The sequence below is a fragment of the Dendrobates tinctorius genome, unplaced genomic scaffold, assembly GCF_039654945.1.
Source record: "Dendrobates tinctorius isolate UK_male_01 unplaced genomic scaffold, ASM3965494v1 ptg000020l, whole genome shotgun sequence".
NCBI lineage: Eukaryota > Metazoa > Chordata > Amphibia > Anura > Dendrobatidae > Dendrobates > Dendrobates tinctorius.
Window position 1 is genome coordinate 8075937 of NW_027361688.1, and position 27521 is coordinate 8103457.

The 27521-nt window shown below is 44.4% G+C and overlaps 1 protein-coding gene and 1 long non-coding RNA gene across 4 annotated transcripts in view; one reads left to right on the plus strand and one right to left on the minus strand.

Moving 5' to 3' along the window:
• TMEM178B (transmembrane protein 178B) overlaps window positions 1-27521 on the plus strand; it is a 244690-nt gene that overhangs the window by 133787 nt on the left and 83382 nt on the right. The window lies entirely within an intron of this gene.
• LOC141083372 (uncharacterized) overlaps window positions 19544-27521 on the minus strand; it is a 137822-nt gene continuing 129844 nt past the window's right edge. For both annotated transcript variants that reach the window (XR_012230699.1, XR_012230698.1), the window contains exon 7: window positions 19544-19889. This is a non-coding gene — a long non-coding RNA (uncharacterized lncRNA). The remainder of the gene's footprint in view (window positions 19890-27521) is intronic.

Below are 27521 nucleotides of genomic sequence, written 5' to 3' on the forward strand. Positions count from 1 at the left end.
TATTGCCCCTCATCAGTGTGGAGTAGGAAACTGGCTAGTAGGAGCAATGCCTAGTAGAAGACTATGAAAAATGAGGAAACCATGTTTTGGCATAGGTGGTTTCCTTCATTGGAGACTGCCCTTCCCGTGGTTGTTCCTTCCCGGGAAAAGACCTGGCTAGTCATTGCTTGCGTTGAGAAACATGTGATGGTGTCTCCGCGGCTTGTGTTTTGCATATTTTTACATATTTCCCATAAGGGATGGGGGCAGTGCTCTAGAATCACTGCGTTGAGAAACATGTGATGGTGTCTCCGCAGTGTTGGATGTTGATCTCCATGAGTTCATTCATCCTCATTTTTCATAGTCTTCTACTAGGCATTGCTCTACTGGCCAGTTTCCTACTCACACTGATGAGGGGCAATACCCCGAAACAGCTGTCTGTGGATGGATACCATGTTTTGGCATAGGTGGTTTCCTTCATTGGAGACTGTCCTTCCCGTGGTTGTTCCTTCCCGGGGAAAGACCTGGCTAGTCATTGCTTGCGTTGAGAAACGTGATGGTGTCTCCGTGGCTTGTGTTTTGCATATTTTTACATATGTCCCTATTACTGCATCTGCTGTGTGGTAGAATAACAGCACTCCTCTTAGTGCCCCACATAATAATGCCACCACTGTGCCCCTTACCTAGTAATAATGCCTCCTTTGTGCCCTCTAGCTGGACCCACAGCTCCCTTATAAACAGTGTTATGGTCCCAAAGGTCCCCTATACACAGTATGATGGACCCACAGCTCCCTTATAAAGTGTGATGGACTCACAGCTCACCTATACACTGTATGATGGGCCCACAGCTCCCCTATACACAGTATAATGGGCCCACAGCTCCCCTATACACAGTATGATAATCCCACAGCTCCTCTATACACAGTATGATGGGCCCATAGATCCCTTATACACAGTATGATGGACCCACAGCTCCCCTATACACACTATGATGGGCCCACAGCTCCCCTATACACAGTATAATGGGCCCACAGCTCCCCTATACACAGTATAATGGGCCCACAGCTCCCCTATACACAGTATAATGGGCCCACAGCTCCTCTATACACAGTATGATGGGCCCACAGCTCCCCCATACACAGTATGATGGACTCACAGCTCCCCTATATACAGTATAATGGGCCCACAGCTCCCCTATACACAGTATAATGGGCCCACAGCTCCTCTATACACAGTATGATGGGCCCATAGATCCCTTATACACAGTATGATGGGCCCACAGCTCCTCTATACACAGTATAATGGGCCCACAGCTCCCCTATACACAGTATGATGGGCCCATAGATCCCTTATACACAGTATGATGGGCCCACAGCTCCCCTATACACAGTGTGATGTTTCACAGCTCCCTTATAAACAGTTTTATGGGCCAAAAACTCCCCTATACACAGTATGACAGGCCCATAGCTTCACTGTACATACTGTAATGGACTCATCTTTTCACAGTGTGATGGTCCCACTGTTCCCCTAAACACAATATGATTCAACCATAGCTCCCCTATATGCAACATAAAGCCACCTAATATTTTCCTATACAGTGTAATGCTCCCCTCTGCACCTGCAGAGTTTAGCTTTATCGGTGTGTTGTGTGCACTGATGTAGTTAAGAGTGGTGGTTGCTCTAATCGAGCTACTGCGAGTGCCCCCACTGCCCCGCACCCACCCTCCCATTGGCAGTGCTACTGGCTGAAGTATTTGTTATGAAATCACTTCTTTCCCATGCAAGACCTGTCCATATAGATAAGATGTGGTTTTACAGCATCTTACTGTGGTTGCGCCGCCTCCTGGGCATCAGAAGCTGAGCGCTGTCACTTTTTATGCCGCGCAGGATGATGATTTCCCATCCGGCTGTAACACTCCATAATTGTAAGCGTTTTGCATTCTGCATATGTTGCATTTTTTATATTGAGTGGTTAAAAAATAAACATGAATCACGGCCGACGGCCCGATAATATTAAATATTGATCGCATTGTTCTCATGTAAATTTGGGTTTTAACATTTTATAAGTCTCATCTCGGTATTATCTGCAACGCATCTCCTCTCAATATTAGTAATGGTGGACAGGAGAGCACAATATGTGGAGGAAAGGAAGGAGAGAGCGAGGGAGGGAGAAAGGAAGAAGGAATGGAGTAAAGAAGTAAAGGAAAGAAGGAAGGGAGGGAACAAAGCAAATTAGGAAAGAAGAGAGGGAGAGAGGAAGGAAGGGAGAAAGGAAGAAAGAAGGGAGAGGAGGAAGGGAGAAAAGAAGTAAGGAAAGGAAGGGAGGGAACAAAGAAAATTAGGAAGAGAGGGAGGGAAGGACGACAGGGAAGGGAGAAAGGAAGAAAGAAGGGAGAGGTGGAAGGGAGGAAAGAAGGAAGGAAGGGAAAGAAGAAAGGAAGGAAGGGAGAAAGGAAGAAAGAAAGAAGAGAAGGAAGGGAGAAAAGAAGAAAGGAAAGGAAGGGAGGGAAAGAAGGAAGGGAGGGAACAAAGAAAATTAGGAAGATAGGGAGGGAAGGAAGACAGGGAAGAAAGAAGGGAGAGGTGGAAGGGAGGAAAGAAGGAAGGAAGGGAAAGAAGGAAGGGAGAAAGTAAGAAAGAAAGAAGGAAGGGAGGGAAAGAAGGAAGGGAGGGAACAAAGAAAATTAGGAAGAGAGGGAGGGAAGGAAGACAGGGAAGGGAGAAAGGAACAAAGAAGGGAGAGGAAGAAGGAAGGAAGGGAAATAAGGAAGGGAGAGAACAAAATAAACTAAGAAGGAAGAGAGGGAGAGTGGAAGGAAGGGAGAAAGGAAGAAAGAAGGGAGATGCGGGAGGAACGAAGGAAGGAAAAGGAAAGTGGGAAGGGAGAGTACAAAGTAAATTAGGAAGGAAGAGAGGGAGGAAGGAAGTGAGAAAGGAAGACTCTGATATTTTGCCCGGATGTCCACCTTTTGGTTTCTGACTGGATGGACGGACTTCATTTTGTATTCTTCCAGCTTTCATGGCACTCATATGATGGAGTTTGGCAATTTTCTTGGCTAAGAGACCGCTCTCGATGAGCTGGATGACGCTGTTTCTCTTTTCTTGGGAAATCGTCTTCATGGCTGCTCCTCGATTTCAACCAGTCACCTTTCACTTGGGAACCAACCAAGTATTCAGGAAGAAAAATATTTTTCCAACACCAGGAGCAAGACAGTAACAATGCAGTGACATGACGAGAATCCGCATAACTAATCATATGCTAAATAGCTGCAAGTCACATTTATGTATGAGATAGTCGAGAGGACTGTCTATAAAATGAAGGTAGTCTCACCTTCAAAGCTGTAGTGGATGGTGAGATATGGAGCCTGAGAGTCAAAAGTTCAAAGTATTGTTACCCTTTTGCTCTTCACTCTATCGATAGAGAACTTTGCTTTTGTGCACATTTTTTAATCACCTCGACACAATCTGCTTCTTTAGTGAGAATTGGATGAATAATGGACATTTTTTTCATGTTCTATTCATGCATTGGCTCTGACTGGAGAACAGAAATCACTATTCAGGAGAATTGTTAAAGACCCCCACAGGAACGGGCGAATAATTTATGTGGGTAATTCTGAAGAAACCAGCCATTTCTATTACATTTGTAATCCTATCTCATTCTGGCTGTATTAGGCCGGTGCCGGCTCAGCACATTGTTTCATCCTGCTGGACCTCCAGCCAGTATCTCTGCCACGTTCTCACCACCGAGTCCAATTACAGCATGGGGCTGTGGGGGGGGGAACGGATGTTGATGGTCCTGATATTAACTTTGTCAGATTGATTATGGGTAACTAACCTGCTCAACTTGCCATTGTGCTCTTTATGAGACCATACAATGGTACAATAGTTCCTAAAAATTTTAGGGTGCACCACCGATATGGGATTAAGAATAACCACCCAAGCCCTCCCCAATCAACCGAGAAAATAATGCCATGTAATAGTATCAGGTAATGTCGCACTAATAAAATGACATCGCCAAATACTGTTGAATTATTAGTGCCATCCATCCCATCCAGCACAGAGGGAACAGTGTCTTACATGCCGCAAATAACAAGACTATATAGTGCGCAAATGTTGTCTATAGATAAACTGAAGTGCCAAGGCGAATCTTAGTAATAGTGCCAATTACGGTGATGTCTCACCCTAACCTAGGGTGACTACTTGCTCATATGTCCAGTGCCAGGTAATAACTGGCTTGTCCAGACACTCAGGGCCCAGAGAGCCTTCTACTTGTTCTGGCATCTACAAAGCACTTACACAGGCAGCCAAGACCAGACTCTAGTTCACTCATCCAGATATAAAGGGTCCCTCACACTCATCCAGACATCTAAGGTCTGGGGGTCACTCAGTCATCTAGACATTCCAGATCACATTTGCATAGCTAAACATCTGGTGGCAGGTATGAAACCGGAAAGTGTCAAACCTACATATTCAGAGTCTGGTTCTCACTCACTCATCCAGACATTGAAGGTCACTCTCAATCAACTAGACATCTACAGTCAGGAGCTTACTTAATCATCCAGATCTGAAGAATCATGCTCACCCATCTAGAGTTAGGTACTAATGCATTTGTAAATATGAAGAGATATCCATATATTTTATCTAGTGTCAGATGCTCACTCACACAATAAGAAATGAAGAGGTAAACTCACTCATCTAGACATCTGGTGGCAAGTTCTCACCTACTCATCCACACATTGAAAGTCACTAGAGGGAGATGGTTAGTTACACATCCTGATCTGAAGGGTCGTGCTCACTAATGTAGACATCTATGGTCAGACGCTCACTTACTCGGATATGAGAGATCACTCTCACCTAACTGGACATCTAAAGTCAGGTGCTCATTTACTCATGCAAATATGAAGGGTCAGACTTATTCATCTAGACATCTGGAATTAAGTGCTCACTCACACATCCAGATATCTAGACATATCTAGACATCTAAAGTCAAGGAGTGACTCAATCATCTTGATAACACAGGTGTAACGAATGGAAGCGGAGGCAGAGATGGTGAAGTTCACATTCATTTTTATTTTTTAAGTGGAACCTCGGGACCACGGTCCGGGGGGCTCCGAAGGTGGCGTGACAAGTGAGCCCCGGGCACCCGTAGTAAAGCCCCTCAGGCAGGGCCAGAATGGAATACCCGGAGGACACAGGTGCTACCTCCAGTTAGACCACGAACACGTGGCAGCTGTCCCAGCGGGACCAAAAGGGATAATAAAAGTTACAGCAGAGTCCGTAATGCGCTGGGTCCTGGATCCAGTTAGTTGGTAAGGAGTCGGTTCCAGTGACCTTCACACAGTCCTTGGACTCGGATGGCTGTAGGCGGAACGGGATGGCTTAGGCCCAGATGGTTGCTGATATAACCAGGTAACACAGGATACTTTTATGCTATGGAAACAGAGAGCATTAGACAATGCACAGAGACTGCAGATGCAGCACAGACAGGTTAGCATGAGAATCGGATGTAGCAATGATAGATACTTGATGCTCCGGCGCTCTCCCTATGGAGGAGAGGCCAGAAATAGCAGCCAGTGCGCTGCAATTGGTTGATTGCATTTTTTGAATAATGCACGCCGCCCCTTTAAGAAGGCAAGAGAGCGGGCGGGCGTGCCCTAATAGCCTTAGCTACAGATCTCCTCACAGGACGCCAGGAGGAGGAGGCAGGAGGGAGGACAGAACGCTGAGCAGCAGCATGAGAGGCTCGAGGTGAGTGCCCAGAATGGAGAGCAGCGGCAAGCCTGGACGCAGAACCAGGACGGGGGCCAGGTGTAACAGCGGCAGACCTGGGCGCAGCGCCAGGACGGGGACCAGGTGTAACAACAGGTTGCATAGCTAGACATCTGGAAACAGGTACAAAATCAGAAATGGTTACACCTACACATCCAAAGTCAGGTGTGCACTCTTCCAGAATCCAGACATCAAAGGTCACTCTCTATCATCTTGACATCTACTGTCAGGTGCTAACTTATACTAATGCACTCATCTGGATATAAAGATCCATATCTACCATTTAAAATCAGATGCTCACTCATACAATGGGAAATGAAGGGGCAAACCCACTTATCTAGACATCTGAAGGCAGGTTCTCTCCATCTCATCCAGACATTGATGGTCAATAGAGTGAGATGTTCAGTTACTCATCCAGATCTGAAGGGTGACTCTAACTAATGTAGACATATATGGTCAGATGCTCACTAATTCGTGCAGATATGAAAAGTCACTCTCACTCAACTAGACATCTAGATTCAGGTGCTCACTTATCCAAATATGAAGGGTCAGGCTCACTTATCTAGAGTTAGGGGCTCATTCACATATTCAGATTGGGCTAGAGTCAAATGCTTGTGTACTCATTCAAATCTGAAGGGTTTGGCCCACACATCTTAGAATTAAATGCTCACTCACACATCCAGAAATCAAGGGTCATACTCACTCACCTAGACATCTATATCTACGGTCAGATGCCCACTTTCTCATTCAGACAACGAAGGCTACTCTCAATCAATTATACATCTAGAGTCAAGTTATTTATTCAATCAAATATGAAGGATCAGGTTTGCTCAATTAGACATCTAAAACGTTCACTCGCACATCCAGAAATCAAGGGTCATGCTCCCTCATCTAGACATCTACAGTCATATGCTCACTATCTCATCCAGACATCAAAGGTTACTCTCACTCAACTGCACATCTAGAGTGAAGTGCTCATTTACTCATCCAAATCTAAAGGATCATTCTCGCTCATCTAGAATCAAATGCTCATTCAAACATCCATAAAACAAGGGTCATACTCATTCATCAGAAGCCAGATACTCGCTAACTCACACAGACCTCTACTCTCACGCTTACACAACTAGACATCTACAGTAAGGTACTAATTCATTCATCTAGATATGAAGGGTCATGCTCCCTCATCTAGACATCTAAAGTCAGGTGCTTGCTCACACATTCAGGTATCTAAGGTTAAGCTCACTCATCTAAACATCTACAGTCAGATACTCACTTACTCATCCTCAAGTCAAGGCGTGATCTCACTCATCTTGACTTCTGGGTGCAGGTTTTCACTCTTTCATCTAGATCTGAAGGGTCATCCTCACTCATTTAGACTTCTGGAGTCAGTTGCTCACTCGTGCAGACATTGGTGGTCATCCTCACTCCCCTAGACTTCTGTAGTCAGTTGCTCACTCATGCAGAGATCGGTGGTCATCCTCACTCACCTAGACTTCTGGAGTGAGTTGCTCACTCGTGCAGACATCGGTGGCCATCCTCACTCACCTAGACTTCTGGAGTCAATTGCTCAATCGTGCAGACATGCGTGGTGATCCTCACTCACCTAGACTTCTGGAGTCAGTTGCTCACTCGTGCAGACATCGGTGGTCATCCTCACTCACCTAGACTTCTGGAGTCAATTGCTCAATCGTGCAGACATGCGTGGTGATCCTCACTCACCTAGACTTCTAGAGTCAGTTGCTCACTCGTGCAGACATCGGTGGTCATCCTCACTCACCTAGACTTCTGGAGTCAATTGCTCAATCGTGCAGACATGCGTGGTGATCCTCACTCACCTAGACTTCTAGAGTCAGTTGCTCACTCGTGCAGACATCGGTGGTCATCCTCACTCACCTAGACTTCTGGAGTCAGTTGCTCACTCGTGCAGACATCGGTGGTCATCCTCACTCACCTAGACTTCTGGAGTCAGTTGCTCACTCGTGCAGACATCGGTGGTCATCCTCACTCACCTAGACTTCTGGAGTCAGTTGCTCAATCGTGCAGACATCGGTGGTCATCCTCCCTCACCTAGACTTCTGCTCTGTCGCTCATCTAGACATCGAGGGTCACCCGCTCATCTAGACATCTATATCAACAAGGGCAGCGATATTGGTTATAAAGCTGATTCCCCCACCCCCACGTAGTTGCTCTTGTGCCCATCATACTGTACGTGGAACGGTACGATCTTCTGTCTACATCCACAATGATTAGTATTCGATCTGTAGCAGCGTGAGGGTTTTTTTGCTTTGCATTCCTTGATTGCAGATTCTCCGCCGCTTTATTTTCCATTTTTCCCACCTTTTTATGGGTTTTGCAGGACGGCTGCAAATTGCAGGATGTAAAATCAAAGGAGGCTTTGAGGAAGCATGACAAGGGATATGTTACTATGGTGACAGGGCCTGCTGGCTGGGTTACGAGCCAGACTGCCAATATGGGGGAGAATGATTATCTGCTTGTATGGACGGAAGGCGAGAAATAGCTGAAAGCGACAGATCTCGAGAGAGAGGCCTTATATGAAGGAGTGACCTGTGTATTGGAGGACTGGTGAGATGAGAGTTCATCTGTGTGGAAGGCTTATTAGTGCATTAGTATATAACTGTCACACATAGTACACAGATATACACACGAATACATTATCATACTACACACAGATACCTGTACACATCATACATACACATACAGTACATACTGTATATACCTACATACATGTTGTATATATATACATACACATACCTACTATATATACCTACAAATGTGAAGGAGAAAATGGCCATTGAAATCAATTATTAAACCGTATATAAGCTAGTTCAGATATGGTGTCTATGTCCTGAAACCACCCTGGAAGGAATCTTTGGAATGCAGAAGTGAAGACACTGAATACCATATATGGAGTGAAGTTGGAATGGACCTATCATAGACTGACACTGGCTGTTCAGAAGTTGTGCAACACCCATTTCCTGTCTGTAGCATGGTTCTTTGTTCTAAGAATGAAATTCAGTTGTGTGCCAACTTTTGCTGAGAGAGGAGCACGTGTCTGACTCTGTGTATCCGATACATTCTTTCCTCTAAGCATGCACTCAGCTCATATTTAGGTCAAGAACAGGCAAACATAACAGGTTTCACTTTAAGAGATCACCCCCACACATACACATGCATACTGTATATGTGGCGCCCCTGAGGCTCAGTCGCCACAGAGGTACTGCACCCTCTCCTAAGGTGTGGTGCCTCACCATCCAGGTAAGTTGGAGGCTCCTGACCACGCTCCAACACTCGCACCCCACACAATAGAGTAGTTCAGCAAAACCACATTGCGGCTCCTTGCTTAGAGAGAAGCAGAGCACCTTTGGTGGTTCCCTCCTTGGAACACTAGACGTGCTGGGAGGTGGGTGGAGTTGAGAATACAGATAAAAGAGCGGGAAGGTTTTAGGATTGAGGTCAAGTCAGTCTGAGAGAGGAAGCCACTCGGAGAGGAGTGGGGGTCCCTGGAAGAGGGATGGAGGAAGGAGTGCTGAAGCTGCCTCAGTGATCTGAGCGAGCTGGCACGGGAAGGGAAAGGAGAAAGACATTGAACTGAAGCCTGAGCTTCCATAGGAGGGAAAGACAAGTACGGAACGTAGGAGTGAAAGGGAACACAGAGGACGTGGGTTAGAGGAAGAACCCTGCCTAGAAGTTCTAAGCGCAAGGCCGGGGCCCGGTCCACGAGGTTGTATGGACACTAATGGTTCTGCAGCAGACACCGGTGGAGTAGTGGGCTGTAAATGCACTACTCCCATCTAAGACTTGGGGCACAACAGCAACACGGATAGAGAGCCGGGACTCGGAAGTAGAGAGTCCCCGAAGCAGGCTACAGCTGTCTGCCGTACAAGTAGAGTTCTTGGGAACATCTGTCAGGAGGAACTGCAGTGTAACTCAGTACTAGGAGATCTTCACACTCAAAGGCGCTATAGAGGAGACGTTCAGGAAAACGCACATAAGTTGGCGGAGTGTGGAAGGGAGCTTTCCATCTTGCCTGGAGGTTGACTGACTGAGTCCCTGACCCGGAGGACACGGCACAGAAGCGAGCACTACAGACTGTGAGTAAAGCTTTGGAACTACATGCCCTGGTGTCCTCCATTCCTTCCGGCGTCCGTCCGCCTGGTACTGCTACATCCCCTGCGCCAAACACTACACTATCTAAGTGTCTCTTCACCTATCCTGCCCTGGGACAACAGCCCTGCCTGTGGAGGGCTATACCATCATTGCTGCACCACACCATCTGTCCCGGAGGATCTGTCTGCAGCGTCGGCTTAACACCTCCCTTGCCGAACACCACAGGTGGCGTCACGAACTATTCATCTAACTACATTCCACCATCTTCCTATTACTTGGGCGCCCAGGGCCACGGTCCGGGTCACCACTGCTGTGACACATCCCGCTGATACCGGCCCGGTACCAAGTACCCCGCAGCCCTGAGTGGGCGACCCATATATATCTACATACGCATACCGTACACATATGCTTACATACACAAGTACAAATATATCTACAGTACAAACTCATACACACAGTATACATACATATATTACAACTTACACATTGATACACAAGTACATATACTGTATACCTACGTACTTCTACATACTGTATATACCTACATACTCCTTCATATTTACACACATACATACAGGGTGTTGGCACCCTTGAAATTCTTCCAGAATATGAAGTATTTCTCCCCAAAAATTATTTAAATTACACACATTATAGATATATATATATTTATATATATATATACACTCACTGGCCACTTTATTAGGTACACCATGCTAGTAAGGGGTTGGACCCCCTTTTGCCTTCAGAACTGCCTCAATTCTTCGTGGCAGAGATTCAACAAGGTGCTGGAAGCATTCCTCAGAGATTTTGGACCATATTGACATGATGGCGTCACACAGTTGGCGCAGATTTGTCGGCTGCACATCCCTGATGCGAATCTCCCGTTCCACCACATCCCAAAGATGCTCTATTGGATTGAGATCTGGTGACTGAGGAGGCCATTTGAGTACAGTAAACTCATTGTCATGTTCAAGAAACCAATCTGAGATGATTCGAGCTTTATGACATGGCGCATTATCCTGCTGAAAGTAGCCATCAGATGTTGGGTACATTGTGGTCATAAAGGGATGGACATGGTCAGCAACAATACTCAGGTAGGCTGTGGCGTTGCAACGATGCTCAATTGGTACCAAGGGGCCCAAAGAGTGCCCAGAAAAAATTCCCCCCACACCATGACACCACCACCACCAGCCTGAACCGTTGATACAAGGCAGGATGGATCCATGCTTTCATGTTGTTTACGCCAAATTCTGACCCTACCATCCGAATGTCGCAGCAGAAATCGAGACTCATCAGACCAGGCAACGTTTTTCCAATCTTCTACTGTCCAATTTTGATGAGCTTGTGCAAATTGTAGCCTCAGTTTCCTGTTCTTAGCTGAGAGTAGTGGTACCCAGTGTGGTCTTCTGCTGCTGTAGCCCATCTGCCTCAAAGTTCGACGCACTGTGCGTTCAGAGATGCTCTTCTGCCTACCTTGGTTGTAACGGGTGGCAATTTGAGTCACTGTTGCCTTTCTATCAGCTCGAACCAGTCTGCCCATTCTCCTCTGACCTCTGGCATCAACATGGCATTTCCGGCCACAGAACTGCCGCTCACTGGATTTTTTTTCTTTTTCGGACCATTCTCTGTAAACCCTAGAGATGGTTGTGCGTGAAAATCCCAGTAGATCAGCAGTTTCTGAAATTCTCAGACCAGCCCTTCTGGCACCAACAATCATGCCACGTTCAAAGGCACTCAAATCACCTTTCTTCCCCATACTGATGCTCGGTTTGAACTGCAGGAGATTGTCTTGACCATGTCTACATGCCTAAATGCACTGAGTTGCCGCCATGTGATTGGCTGATTAGAAATTAAGTCTTAACACACAGTTGGACAGGTGTACCTAATAAAGTGGCCAGTGAGTGTATATGAGTAATACACACACACACACATATATATATATATGTATACTGTATATACATACATATATACTCAAAAATGGAAGCAACATACATACAAAGATACTCATACACACACAGGAGATACTATACATACTGATAGACACATACAAGTGGAGCGCCCGACCAGGGCTAGCCCGTTGATCGCAATGGGAGTTGTCACGGAAGCTGTGACCCGGTCCGTGGCCCTGGGGTTCCATGGCAAAAAGGGGTGAATAGAGTTTATGAATAGTTCGTGACGCCACCTGTGGTGTTCGGCAAGGGAGATGTTAAGCCGACGCTGCATGCAGATCCTCTGGGACTGGTGGTGTGTTGCAGCCAAGATAGTGAAGCTCCCCACAGGTGGAGCTGTAGTCCCAGGGCAGTGTAGGTGTAGGGGTAGCTGAGAGGTGCAGGCAGTGTAGAAGCTGGTACCCAGATGTGGCGGTACCAGGGGTGTTGGCGCAGGAATGAATGGAGGACACCAGGGCTTGTAGTTCCAAAGCTTTACTCACAGTCTGTAGTACACACAGGTACCTGCCTCCGTGCTGTGTCCTCCGGGTCAGGGGCTCAGTTGACCTCCAGGCAAGATAGGACGCTCCCTTCCAACACTCCACGAACATGTGCCTTTCTGAACGTCTCCTCTATAGCGCGAGACGTAGTGTGAAGATCTCCTAGTACTGAGTTACACTGGAGTTCCTCCTTTAAGATGGTCCCAAGAACTCTACTAGTACGGCAGACAGCTGTAGCCTGCTTTGGGGACTCCTTACTCCTGAGTCCCGGCTCATTATCAATGTTGCTGTTGTGCCCCAAGTCTTAGATGGGAGTAGTGCATTTACAGCCCACTACTCCACCGGTGTCTGCTGCAGAACGATTAGTGTCCAAACAACCTCGGGGATCGGGCCCCGGCCTTGCGCTTAGAACTTCTAGGCAGGGTTCTTCCTCTAACCCACGTCCTCTGTTCCTTTTTACTCCTACGTTCCGTACTAGTCTTTCCTTCTTATGGAAGATCAGGTTTCTGCTCAACGTCTTTCTCCTTCTTTCCTTTCCCGTGCCAGCTGGCTCAGGTCACTGAGGTCCGCTGCGGCACCTCCTTCCTTCATCCCTCTCCCAGGGATCCTCACTCCTCTCTGAGTGACTCTCTCCGACTGACTAACTGAAATTCTAAACCTTCCCACTCTTTTATGTATCTTAACTCCACCCGCCTCCCAGCACTCCAAGCAGGGAGCCGCAATGTGGCTTTGCTGAACTACTGTGTTGTGTGAGATGCAGGTGTTGGAGCGTGGTCAGGAGCCTCCACCTTACCTGGATGGTGGGGTACTAGACCTCAGGAGGAGGTGCAGTACCTCTGTGGCAACTGAACCCTCAGGGACGCCACACAAGCTTAATTTTCATCCACGCAAAGATTCTCATACACAAATACTCATTCACAAATACCTGCACATTCATACATAGACACATAGATACTTACATACACACGCACAGAGATTCACACGCAAATAGATCTGAATAATAATCACGTACTATTTTCTTGCTTTTTTTTAAACTTTTTTTTTTTAAATTAATTTATGTAGTTTGCTTTTTCACTGCTTTTTTTTAAAGACACACTGCAGCAAAAAAGGGTGCAAAAATATACAAACCTTTTAACTCAGATAAAGCTCAGTGACACCACCTTTTGGAAAGTTAAGGTTGGGCAACTTTAGGGGTACTTCGCACTAAGTGAGATCGCTAACGAGATCGCTGATGCGTCACAGATTTTGTGATGCATCAGCGATCTTGCCAGCGATCTCGCTGTGTGTGGCATGCATCAGCGACCGCCCCCCCCGCCGGGTATCGCTGATCGTGCAGGAATGTCCTGGGCCATTTTTTGATCGGTGGTCCCCCGCTGGCCAGCGCGCATCGCTGCGTGTGGCAGCGGAAGACCAATGATCAGCGAGCTCCCGGCACTGTAAGCAGACGCTGGGAGCTGGTATCCAGGGTAAATAGCGGGTAACTAAGCTACGCACAGTAAGCGCCAGTTCTGAGCGCCTGCTTTAATCCCTCCTCGGCCATAAAGTCCGGTCACGGTGCTGAGATTTGGTTTGGTCAGATCTTTATATCTTATTATAAATGACCAATTTCTTTTTTGATAAAACTCCGTTTCTTGTAGAGGAAGACGGAGAGCGTGAGAGTCAGCGGTGATAGTACCGGTGGGTGTGTGAAAAGATGTGATAAATTATTTTTATGATATGAGCCAAGACGTCCTGTGTCGACTGGAGATTTAAGCTTCTAAAAATTGGTCTTAAGGAAAAATAGAAAGAAAGCGACAGAAGGCAAGATGATTCTCGACACGCGAAGGCTTGAAGCTGCGAAGGCGCGGCGTAGATACGAATTTGCATGACGAGGCTGTAAGAGTGGAGAAGAAAACGTCACTGACAATGGTGCAAAGTGATGGAACCCTAGACCTAAATATCAATGGGGTAAGGCAGAATACAAAAATTCCGCCAATATGACCAATCATCTTTTCAAATAGGCCACACCTCCAAACACTCTCTACATCACTAATGTACTTCATTCACATGACTCCAAGAGACTCAAAGCTCGACCCCCAGATCTCAAACAGACCCTACAATGATCTCATATCCTACAAGGAATTCAGACAGTAGAACTCATATAGATTTTAGGCCCAGGCAAGCCATCACTGTGATCTAACCCTAGATCCCACAGTGATCTCGGACTCCACAGGGATTTCAGACCAAAGAACCCACAATAAGTTCAGGCAGACGCCACAAAGATTTTAAACCTCATTGAAAACCCCACAGCAAACTCAGACCATTGACTCCACAGTGATTTAAAGGAGACCCCAAAACACTTTTAGGCTCCAATCAAACCCCCCACAATAATCTCAGAACTTAAACCCCACACCTCCTAGTGATCTGAGACCCTCTACCCCCAAAACAGTATCAAACCCTTGATTTCAGACCCCGCTGTAATTTTAGACTTTTCTAGACCCTACTGTGATTACAGTAAGACCACACAGAGATTGAAAACCTCAGTCAAAACCTCACAACAATCTCAAACCATAGACCCCCCTAGCGATTTGACCTTAGACCCCACAGTGAGCTTAGACCCTAGACCTCCCCTGCAATTTCATACCTTAGATCTCACAGCAATGTTACACCCTAGACCCTACATACATATCAGATCCTAGACCCGTACCCCAGAAATTTCAGACCCTAGACCTCACAGCTGACTCAGATGTTGGATATTAGTGAGCGCAAACCCTATATCCTACATTTATCTCAGATTCTAGACCCCTTCAGTGATTTCAGATCCTTGACCCCACATCAGTCTTAAACCTCAGACCATTCCCCTGCATTGATCTCACAACCTAGACCTTCAGCCTAGTGATTTCAGATCCTAGATCCCACATCTATCTCAGGTTCTGGACATCACAACTCGCTCAGACCCTAGACCCTACATTGATCTCAGACCCTAGGTCCTACATTGATCTCAGATCCTAAACTACTCCCACCCCAGTGATTTCCTACTCCAGACACCACAGGAAGCTGAGACCCTAGAAGACTCCTCCTGCAAATTCAGACCTTATATCTCACAGTAATGTTAGACCCTAGACCCTACATTGATCTTGGATCCCAAGCCCCCCAGTCTTTTCATACCCTAGACCCCAGCGAGCTCACACCATGGACTATCCCCCTGCAACTTCAGACCATAGACCTCATTGCGATGTTAAACCCTAGACCCTACAATAATTTCAGATCCTAGACCCCACCAATTATTTCATACCCTAGTCCACCCCCGCTGCAATTTCAGACCTTAGACCTCTCAGCAATATTAGGTCCTACATTGATTTCAGATCCTACATCCCCACCCCAGTGATTTCAAACCCTAGACCCCACAGCTTACTCAGATGCTAGACATTACAGTGAGCTCAGACACTGGATCCTACATTGATCTCAGATTTTAGACCCCTTCATTGATTTCAGACCTTAGATCCCACAGCGAGCTGACCTTCGACCTCACATGGATCTTAAACCCTAGACCACCCCCCTGTAATTTCACACCTTAAACCTCACAGCGATGTTAGACTGTAGACCCTATATTGATCTCAGATCCTACACCTCTACCCCAGTGATTTCAGACCCTAGACCTCACAGCTAACTCAGGTTCTAGACATTACATTGATCTCAGATCCTTGACCCCCCCACCCTAGTGATTTCATACCCCAGACCCAACAGCGATTTCAGCCCTTAAACCACCCCCCTGCGTCTTCATACCTTAAACCTCACAGCGATGTTAGGCCCTTGACCCAACATTGATCTCAGATCCTAGACACGCTCCCTGACATTTAAGACCCTAGACGCCACAGCAAATTCAGACCCAAGACCCTTTCATTGATTTCAGACACCATAGCGAGCGCAGACTCTATACTCTTCAGTGAATTAAGGTAGACCACATAGCAAACTCGCCTAACCCTCGAGTCATCTCCTAAGACTTAACAAGCTTACGGGAATAAATCCCACAGACAGAGTAATAGATTGAACATATTTTTTCTTTTTCAAAAAAATTTGATTTTTTTTCCCTTTTTTTTTGACTCTGCCCCATTTTCCTTAATTACTCAAGTTGTCAGAATTCTTGGATGGTGAAGTGTAATTTACATTATAATCTGACAGTGACGTACATTACCTGCGTGAATGCAAATAGATCTTATCAAAAAAGTGACAGACCGGCAAAAATGTATAAGTCTCCCAAGCTGCTGTCCTTCGTCTGTAATATGGCGAACGAATAAGAATCCGGATGGAAAATTACTATGATCGCCAATTTATCCTGAGGGAAAAATATATCTAGAAGAAATTTTGCCGTGATGGTCACCAGTGTCCTACAGCTGCCAGCAAATTCACACTGGTACTTTTCAACCTGTCCTCTTGAAAAATGATTAAAAGGGTCTTCCACCTTTGGGGACATCTAGGTTGTACTTTTTGAGTATAGACCACATCAAACATCTTTTTTTTTCTATTCTGAGAGCATAACTTTCTTCACCAAATTGCAGTGTGCCACACAAAAAAATGGTCTATCGCTAACCCTCTGTAAAAGATGAAAAACCCTTAGCTAACCCTTCGAGCCAGAAGGCCACAGCAAGGCTCACGGAACAGTAGCCAGTCATACTCCCAACTTTTATCTACTGCCGTCCTAGTGTCCACCAGAAGCCAAAGTCAAGGTTTGGTTTCCACTCAATGCGAACAAGGGTTACAGGGAAGTGAAGAACTTGACAGCCACACAACACCTCCAGACCTCCATGATGGAAAACCCATAAGGGCACCAAATCTCAGAAAGATCCATATTAACAAATTGAAAAAGTATAGGTCATATAAGGGGATCACCCGACTTGGCAAAAACATGTAAATCTTTATTTGGACACAGATAACAAACAGAGTTAAAAACATTAAAAACGTCACTCATGTGACATCCACAAACAAAGGCTCATAATAGAACCACACCTCCCTGGCTATGCACTCCTAATGAAACATAATATGTTGTCTAAATTAGTGTAGTATATAAATAGCACACCACATGCGATCACAATATAAATATATAGAAGACAGTGCACTCCAATTGGATAATGTACCTATAAAACAATTGCATAAATATGCGGGCATACGAACAACACCCTGGAGCCTGGGATACAATGTAGTTGTAGCATGTGTGGAAAAAAGCATATAATAATGCAAAGGATATCCAATGTTATGAATATCAGATATAGTGACAAAAGGTGTCACAAAGACCATGACCACCAATTACAACATGCTAGGCATGTATAATGCAGTACAGGGGAACTAATGACCCTCTGTACAAAACCAAATTACAGCCCCCAGTAAACCTGTATAGTAAACAGGGCCATACAATACAATTAATCAACTGTGTCTCCAATTGGAATGACACAGACACAAGATGTAATGAATACCTATGTCATCCATAAATAAAACCCGTGACCGTACGGGGGTCATCCATAACAGGAGTGCACCCAAGGAGGGCTAAGACCCGACGCGTTGCGCCACACTCGGTGGCTTCGTCAGGGGTACTACAGGCCCATCACCTGTGTCCTTAAATACATTTGAATAATTATTGATAAAGCACAGCTGAATATAAGCTTACCAAGGAAGCGGCGGTAGACAGACACCATGTGTGTTCCATTGCGGCGCAGGCGGCTCAGAATGTAGCGATGACATCATCTAATGCGCCGGCGCGAGCGTCGGAATACAGAGATGACATCCTCTAGTACGCCGGCACCAGCGTCCGCAACCCGGAAGTATTATATGTGCAATGGAAAAGGTCACAATGATACTGCGCCTGCGCGAGGCTGTAATAGTATCGGTAGAACAGTAAATGAACGCAACAATCATTATGCCACTCAGAGCCATATCATAATTGCATTAACTGCTAAATAAAACTTACATCAGTAATAATGACACCATATTAGAGATAACACTTATAAATAAAGACTTTTGTAGTATGTTATTTGCTGGGAATTATATCACACAAAGGGCCAGAATATATAACCCCTACATACTGTGAACAGCACCGAAAATCCAATTACAAAAATATGGATATGAAACATGAGCAAGACGGGATATATAAATTCCCATCTATGAGGCAGCATTCATCCACTTAAGACTCCAGATATATACAAAGCCATCTGAAATTGGTCTGGACGGTAGCAACCCACCATATGTATATATAAAAAATGCTAAATTCTACAAGTGAAAAAAGCACGCATGCGCAAATCAGTAAATAGTGTACTGAATTTACATAATCCACTAGACTAATAAAATGATCATAAAGATGACCCTAGTGAGGAAGCATATATTATCAAAATTTCTGAAGAATATGACCAAACTCGATTATCTATAAATACTATCTCTCTGAGAGCATCATCACATAGTGTATGACTGAATAATGTCACACATTGGGTCCATCAGAGTGATATCATGTGTCGATTTGGCAAGCGACTCGATAGGTCACTGTTCAATCAACGCACTACCAATCACAAATAGCATCCGCATACCCTCCCCCCAAAAAAATTATTAAGTCTTTCTAAATGAACTATTTTTATTATAGTTATAACAATGTTCACTATCTTATGGTAATCAAACAATGTACTCATGTCCCACTTTAAAGATGATGGAATTGTGAAAACCAAACAGAAGGTCGACTAAACCAAAACAATTGATCAAGCAGCCAACATGAGTATATTATAATAGCTCAAATGACGAGAGAGATCAATTACTTACACATTACTATTAGTAAATAGTCCATATTGTCGACCTAAAGTTTAATAATTGATATGCCAGACACCAATATAATAAACATTACCATCCCGACACTAACTGAGTACATCTATAAACGACTCATAGTACTTTTGAGAATCTTGTACATCAAATTCCAAAACAATGGAGGTGTGTTAGCGGATACCAGTTAAATGATCATAAACATGGTGTGCTATTTATATACCCAAAACACAACATGTGAAGGCAAACTACCAAAGGCCCAAAAACAAGTAACACAAGACCAACCAAATTGTGGCTAGAAAATGGCAACACCATCACTCGCTCAAATAATGAATAAGTCTTGCTTAATATGGATTAAATTTCAACCGAAACCTATGAGGACTAAGAGATATATACCTGGACCCTACAAATATAATTTCATTTAAGATTGTTTATAAAATCCAGTAAATAATAAGTCCTCGTTGAGGCCAGACGGCATCAGGCTGTTAAGATTAAAAATCCACTTTGATTCACGTCTAAGTAATTCGAGAGTAATATCACCCCCTCTAATGTCCGGCTGAATTGTCTCTAGTCCCATAATCTTGGTGCCATTCCATTGGGAACTGTGTGTCGTCAAATAATGTGAGGCAACCGTGGTCAATGTCTTCCCTTTCTCCATGTCTTTCTTCGCTGTCGTAATGCAAGAGAAATGATGCTGGATCCTTTTCCTCAGTTCTTGTGTTGTTTGTCCAACATAGATTTTTAAACATGGACAGATCAAAGCATATACAACATTCCGAGATTTACAATTAACATAACAATGGGTCGTGATCTGGAATGGGAAAGAAGACAGAGTGAGAGTGTTGGCACATATAATAAACGAACAGATGTTACAGTTACCACAGGGAAAGGTGCCTATTAAACGCGTGCCTCTGTTAAGCCTAGTGACTGGACGCCTAAAATGACTGTGACTCAAGCAATCCTTTAAGTTTTTAGCCCGTCTCGCCACCAAATTCGGTCGTACAGAAATATGGGGTTTCAATCTGGGCTCACTTAAAAGCATGCCCCAATGTTTAGATAGAATGCCCAACAAGGGTTACAGGGAAGTGAAGAACTTGACAGCCACACAACACCTCCAGACCTCCATGATGGAAAACCCATAAGGGCACCAAATCTCAGAAAGATCCATATGGCACAACCTAGAGGATGAATAATAATCAGTGAGGTTAGGGTCCCACCCCACGGACCATGAGATGGAGGGTAAACCATATGCGTCACTTACCACCACATTATTCGCAGTCTAAGGAGTGGTGGTCAAGCATGGTCATTACTATTCTCATAGACCCATAGAAGTAAGCAGATTGGTGGTCCCATACGCACACTACCATTCTATTAACTCATACATGTGAGGGGTATCTCTGTAGGGGTCCTCACTAATTTCAAGAATGGGAGTCCCATAGTCTTGCATGAATGGACGGGTTGTGTGAATGCGTGACCACCATTCTAATAACACCCAAAGAAGGGAATGAAGTCAGACACCTAGACTGTGGATTGGTGATAAATTTTACTTGGAGGATAACAGCTATCAAGGAGGAAATGAAGTCTACTTGGCCTATATTTTGCCATGGTGAGAGTCATTCTTTACAGCTGTCCAGAATGGTGGACGTCCAAAGCATTTGGATAATGGAGGACATCTTTCAAAGGGTTCACCACTTTAAACAATCCTTGCCTGTTAGAAAGGTTCTCAGACTATAAACAGTTCATGGAGTGTCCTCCTGCTTTTGATCAACTGCAATCTAAGAAAAAAATCAGGCAGTAAGTGTTCAATTTCCCTGCAGTGCCACCACAGGGGAAATTAGGTACTTCACCACATTCATTCTAATCAGTTGCTTGTCCTTGTTAAGCAGTTTAGGACAGGTCCTCCAGAGCAGGCGATGCTCTACTGTATATAACAACTCTGCACTTCAGCCAAGAGATAAAGATTCCAAGCAACTCAGGATTCCGAGCAACTCAGGATTCTGAACTCAGGATTCCGAGCAACTCAGGATTCTGAACTCAGGATTCCGAACAACTCAGGATTCCGAGCCACTCAGGATTCCGAGCCACTCAGGATTCCGAGCCACTCAGGATTCCGAGCCACTCAGGATTCCGAACAATTCAGGATTCCAAACAACTCAAGATTCTGAGCAATTCAGCAATCTGAACAACTCAGGATTATGAGCAACTCAGGATTTTTAACAACTCTGGATTCTGAGCAACTGACGATTCCGAACAACTCAGTATTCTGTATAACTCTGGATTCCCAATAATTTAGGATTTCAAACAATTTACGATTCCAGACATCTCCTTATTCTGAGCAACTCAGAATCAAAATCAACTCAGGATCCCGAACAAGTCACGACTCCAAACAACTCAGGATTCCAAGCAATATAGGATTCTGAAAAACTCAGGATCATAAACAACTCAGGATCATAAACAACTCAGAATACCGAACAACTAAGGATCTCAAACAAGTCAGTATTACGAGCAACTCAGGATTATGAGCAACTATTAACTCAGAAACTGCAAAAAAAAAAAAAAAATGAAAGGATTTTTAATAAAACATATTTCCAAGGTTTCTTCATTTTTCATTTTAGATTAATGAATGCAATAAGAAAAGGCTGTAAAAGTGCACATACCCTTTAAGAGGGAAGAGAGGTACCTAATTATTGAAAAAAAGTCTTTTCACACAAGGAACAGTCTAAGCAGAGTAATAATAGAGAATAATGTATTGTACATCAGCACGTAATAGCCGTCTGCCTCTATTGACTCTCTTCATAAGTGGATTCTGTGCATAGCTGTTAATTGCTATAATTGTGTGTGGCGCATATTAATGAGCTGGAGCGGCTACGCCGCATCTGATATCATGACTTGTTCTACGGGCTGTGCACTGCGTACCCATGATTCATGGCATATGATTGGCATTCCCTTTAAACATGTCATCTATTCACATCAAACGGCATTGTGATTAAATTGTATCCGCAGGTTTGGACGCCTCTTATCACCTCCGTCCTGAGACGTTAACCTTCAAAATAACTTAAAGGAGCTGTCAGTTTTGGACAATCCCTTTTTCTTGAAGGGGTCTCCTGGCTGTAAGCTGATTACAGGATGTCTTGCAGCTGAGATCATTCATGATAAGCCATATTTCCCTGCAGCTCCTCTGCAGGTGAAATCAAGTATTACACAGTTCCAATTGAAATGAATGAACATGCCTGATCCTCCGAAGAAAGAGAGATACTTTTTTGTGGCTGCTTTATTCTGACTCCAAAAAAGAGGGATTCCCCCCACCTGATTTTTCTAACAAGATCATGTCATCCTGCAGTCACCACTAGGGGAAGCTTAATATTTACTGGTCATACCTTGAGCTTAATAATAAAACAGTATGCAGGGAGTTCCCTCTAGTGGTGGTTGCAGGTAGTCAGAATTTAATTTAAAGGGGACCTGTCACTTGCCAATAATGTTTAACTTTTTTTACATGGTGTAAATGCTGCTGTTCTCCTGAATCCGGCAATGTTTTTCTTTTGTTCCTGCGCCTCTCCGTTCCTGAGATATGGCCCTCTCTTCTCTGTGTATAAATCTAGGCTTTTTACCTAAGTGGGCGTGGTCCTCAACTCTTCTTTGTGGGCGTAGTCTCCAGGTGCCCCACCCACTTCACTAACAACTCTATATTTGGAAGCAATGAAGATGAGGCCATTTCTCAGGAACGGAGAGGCGCAGGAACAAAAGAAAAACACCTCCGGATTCAGGAGAACAGCGGCATTTACACCAAGTAATACAATTACAAATTTAAGGCAAGTGACAGATCCCCTTTAATTTATGTATATGCAGTAGATTTGGAGCTCTGTATCAGAAATATAGATTTTTGTCCTCTTTAGAGATTTTTTTTTTAAATTAATCAGTACAGAATGTTGGATCCAATAGTGCCTGGGCCTGCGGCATTAGTTATCACGGGACTGTGTGAGCCAGCAAATTGACAGAATTAACCAAAGGGGATTAAAAACACTAATGTCATGGATAATGAATATTTACAAGCAGTGCATTTATTGAATATTTCTTTAAGGGGATTGTCAAGAAATAGAAAAAAAAAGGGCTGCTTTCTCCCAGGTCCACAGGTTTTGCCTCCACTCCATTAAAGTGAATGGGACTGAGCTGCCATACCACATGCAACCTGTGGAACTGAGTGGCGCCATTTCTAGGCTCAAGCAGCCTTGTTTTCCTAATTTTGCACGAGTCCTTTAACTGTAGCATCAAGTCTTTGAAGTTTCCACAGTGGGATGGAATTTCTACTCCATTTCCCTCCCGCTATATTGACCGTAAAGCCGAGCAGACTGTTTATTTCAGATCTGAGATTGATTTATATATCATAAATATGAATTGCAGTCATCGGAGCTTTGCCTTCGCTTTTAGGACCTCGATTATTAAGGGCAATCTGAGCCCCAGCAACAAATCCCTTTTTATTATTTTTTTTTAGAGTTTGGAATTTGATTTGCACAAATGTGCCGGGGTTCTGACCGGAACGTGGGGATTTATGGAGGAAGATGGCGGAGATTGCAGAAGTATGAAATATGGCCTCTGCGGTGAGGGCTGACGTCTCTGTATAGGAACAAAACTTTACCCTGAGGATTGAGATGATTCTCCTGAAACCGGGGGGGGACACATATTAGTTGGACACATGGTCCTGCCAAAATATGAAGACACCTTGAAAGTGAACCTTGAAGGCACGGACATTTTCCATTTTTCCCCTCCCCTTGTTTCCAAGAGCCATAACTTTTTTTTTTCATTTTTCCGTCCCCGTTACATCATATGAGGGCTTGTTTTTTTTTTTTAGCTGGACGATTTGTAATTTTGAATGACACCATTCTTTTTGCCATATAAAGTACAGAAAAATGTAAAAAAAAAACAAAAAACAGCAATTCTGCCTTTATCTTTAGGGTTTTGTTTTTGCGTCATTCACTGTATGGTAAAAATTACATTTAAAAATTAGTTTGAAGTTGTAACTTTTTATATTTTTCAACCTATATTTTTGCCTTGTTTTGAGCAACGAACTGTAGTTTTTCTTGTTACCATTGTGGGGTCAAAATGATTTAATGTTTTCATAATTTTTTTTTTTTTTTTTGAGATGAAGTTTAAAAAAAAAAAACAGCAATTCTTCCATTCCAATTTTTTTTTTTTGTGTTCACTTTATAGTCTAAAAATTTTTTATTATTCAAGCATCTACGCACTCAATGATACGAGATATGTAATTTTTTTTATTATTCAGGTTTGACTATTTGCATTTGGGGAAAAAGAAGGTGACTTTGCAGGTTCAAATTTTTGCTTTTTTTTATAATTTAATTTTTTTTTTTCACATTCTTTAACAGTCCTTAGGGAAGTCGAGCCTCCGATCGCCTCTAGAATACTGAGCAGTGCTGTAGTATTGCAGTGTATTGGTAAGTTGACAAACTCTTATGTACTCCAGCTACAGACTTCATGGTAGCTGTGAGATGGCAATAGTCATCAGATGCAACCGTCCCTCCTTTCTTCCTGCCATGTCTCTAACTCCTTCAATGCTGAGGTCACAATCAGTATCAGCATAGCCGACAATCGCCCCCCCCACCAGCCCCCATTCAATATTATAGCCCCTACCAGCCACCCACTCAGTATTATGACCCCAGCCAACACCTCAATCATTATTATGGCTCCCACCAAACCCCTACTTAGTGTTATGGCACCTACCAACCTTCCGGTTTTTTGGCTCACACCAACCCCAATCAGTATTATGGCCCCTACTAAGTATTATGGCCCCTAACAGCCCCCAGCTCAATATTATGACCCCTATCAGCTCCCCACTCAGTATTATGGCCGCTACTAATCCCCTACTTAGTGTTATGGCACCTACCAGCCTCCCAGTTTCATGGCACTTACCAACCCCCAATCAGTATTATGGCCCCCTACTAAGTATTATGGCTCCTAATAGCCCCCAGCTCAATATTATGACCCCTATCAGCTCCCCACTCAGTATTATGGCCCCCACTAATCCCCTACTTAGTGTTATGGCACCTACCAGCCTCCCACTTAGTTATATAGCCCCTACCAACCCCTAATCAGTATTATGGCCCCCACTAAGTATTATGACCCATAACAGCCCCTCACACAATATTATGGCCCCTATCAGCCCTCCACTCAGTATTATGGCCCCCACTAATCCCCTACTTAGTATTATAGCACCTACCAGCCTAAATATCAGTATGAGTGGCCCCCACAGTCCCTTATTCAGTAGGATGGCCCCAGTTACTGACATAACAAAGCACTACTCGCCTCGCCCCATTCCCCTGGGCAGTGTGAGTACTGAGGCTCCACACCACAGTGATGTCATTGAACTTGCAGAGCACAGAGTCCCAAACTCACACCCGTAGACTGAATGGTGGCTAATGGAGCCTTTGACTCCCTGATTCACCATTCTATTCAATGACATCCACATCCTGAGGATACAGCTGAAATTGTGATACCAGGGAAACGGGTATCAATGCCAAGCAGCGTCGGGTCACCTGACTCACAGGCCCCATACTGGCTGAGTGGACTGCTGTTGTGGATGGTACGCCCCTGCCCGCATTGTATGGGGCATGCTCAACTCCTGGGCCCACTCTTTCTGCCATACATAGAGGTCACCAAGTGATTAAAGGTTGACCTGCCATTTGTTAAAATAAGTTGAGTTATATATCCTGTGACCATCCCCAAGTCCCCCTGATTATGCCGCTCTTTTCAATTTTGCACTGCGCCACTCTATTCCAAAGATATTCCCATTTGTTGCTTTTGGAGCACAGTATGTGAAATCTTTGCTATGCGGTCCAACTGGGTGTCTCTTCAGAGTCTTCTCTGAAGAGACTACCAATTACAACTCAGCAACGTCTAAGACTGATGTACTGCTAGATCAGCAGCAGAGCTGTGTTTGGACATGTCTGGGAGGGAGAGGTGAAAGCACACGCCCCCAGAGAAATGCCCAGTTGTACTGTAAATGGAGATTACACATGCTGCACTCCAGAAGAAACAAATGTGAATATCTCTGCAATGGAGCAACGTAGCACAAAATGGAAAAGAGCAGCAGAATCAGTGAAGCTCAGGGATTTTTACAAAACGTTTAACGCAATTTTTTATGCAAGTGACAGGTCCTCTTCAAGGGGGTTTACCATATCCATGCACAGTTGTTCTTGCCAAAATTTACATTGGAAACTCTCAAAAAGGGATCCTTAAAGGGACTGTCTATATTTTTTTACTGGTATATAAAAAAAAAAAAATTAAAACAAGGCATATTTACTCAAACTGAATCCTAGCTGCTTTTATTTTGGTGTTTATTCCCCATCACAAATGGTTGAAAATAAGGCAGGACGGTGATTGACTGAGTAGCCCTAGCCTGAGCAGAAGGAGTAGGCCAGGAAGCAGAGACCAGTGGGGATTGGGTAGTATCAGTGTTGATTTGATCGCCTTATTTTAGAAATAGGCCATCAACTATAAATCCTGTGAGCGCCTCAAACAGGGTAAATAATATGTCTACCGGCAGCGGCCACTAGGGGGAGCTCACAGTCTGATACTGATATAATTGGATGGTAGGGGCTTTAGTTGAGGGCGACGTGCGTGAAACTGGCACAACGGCGGCATTAGATGGGTGACAGGGAAAACAACGAGTCCTCGGAGTTCATTAAGTTGAGGCCTCTCGCTTCCAGACATACAGGAAATTACCAGCCGATATCTGAGAAGTTTGGAAACAGTGGAGGTGACGGCTGATAACATTGATGGATCTGTCATGTTTTTCGGTTTCCCAGTGACAGAAGCAGAACTTAATCTTCGGCTTTTCTGAGGGATATAATGAATCCGTGCGTAAAAAAAAAAAAGAGAGAAATAGGAAAAAGTGAGAGACATTAGTCCGCATTTCACTCTTCATTTGCAGAATGGTGCAGCCAAAAGATGGAGGCGAGGAGGCCGATTACCACTAGCGGAAGGGCGAGACGGGAAAACGACAACTTACTTGTCAGCCGCACAGGCTTCTTTTCAAATTGTGAACTACCTTTGTGTCAGTATTCACTGCTATTCTCAGATTCTGTTCATGGCCCCACTGATCCCGAGTCACATCTGATAATATACCTCAGAGCTGCAATCAATATTCTGTATCTCAGCACCATACTTCTGGACAAGTAAAAGAAAAGTAATGTAATGTGTATGTGTAGTGACTCTACCAGCAGAATAGTGAGCGCAGCTCTGGGGTATAATACAGGATGTAACTCAGGATCAGTAATGTAATGTATGTACACAGTGACTGCACCAGCAGAATAGTGAGTGCAGCTCTGGAGTATAATGCAGGATGTAACTCAGGATCAGTAATGTATGTACACAGTGACTGCACCAGCAGAATAGTGAGTGCAGCTCTGGAGTATAATACAGGATGTAACTC